The sequence below is a fragment of the Penaeus monodon genome, chromosome 32 (genome assembly GCF_015228065.2).
Source record: "Penaeus monodon isolate SGIC_2016 chromosome 32, NSTDA_Pmon_1, whole genome shotgun sequence".
Taxonomy (NCBI): Eukaryota; Metazoa; Arthropoda; class Malacostraca; order Decapoda; family Penaeidae; genus Penaeus; species Penaeus monodon.
In genome coordinates, this window is record NC_051417.1 from 15,658,530 (window position 1) to 15,658,923 (window position 394).

Below are 394 nucleotides of genomic sequence, written 5' to 3' on the forward strand. Positions count from 1 at the left end.
ATGATCTATGAATAAAATAAAGACACATGCAAGTTACACCATTCCCATCAGAGCTTTAAGAAATTCTAGAAAGAATGAATTCTTTATAGCATTCAAAGAAAAATACACATGAAAGACAAAGGATGAGCAGCTGCATAAAATTATAACTCCCCCGGACCATTCTATACGACGGTTAGTCAAGTACACAGTTGTGCTGCGGTTCTGAGCTCCTTATCCAGTGCAGTGTGTGGTCGGATGAAGTGAGATACGTCAGCAATATAACACCAACCTGAAACAGATCAGTGTCCTTGTTTAGTGGTGGAGTAGAGTATATGGTGTGTATGCGTTTCAGAAGTAAATGTAACTGTGTAAAGAATAACAGATTTTGGAAGGTATCAAACCATAGATGATCTGT

General features: G+C 38.1%; 1 pseudogene; it reads right to left on the reverse strand.

Moving 5' to 3' along the window:
• The window catches only part of LOC119593561, a 21,403-nt pseudogene that overhangs the window by 16,808 nt on the left and 4,201 nt on the right, over window positions 1-394 (reverse strand).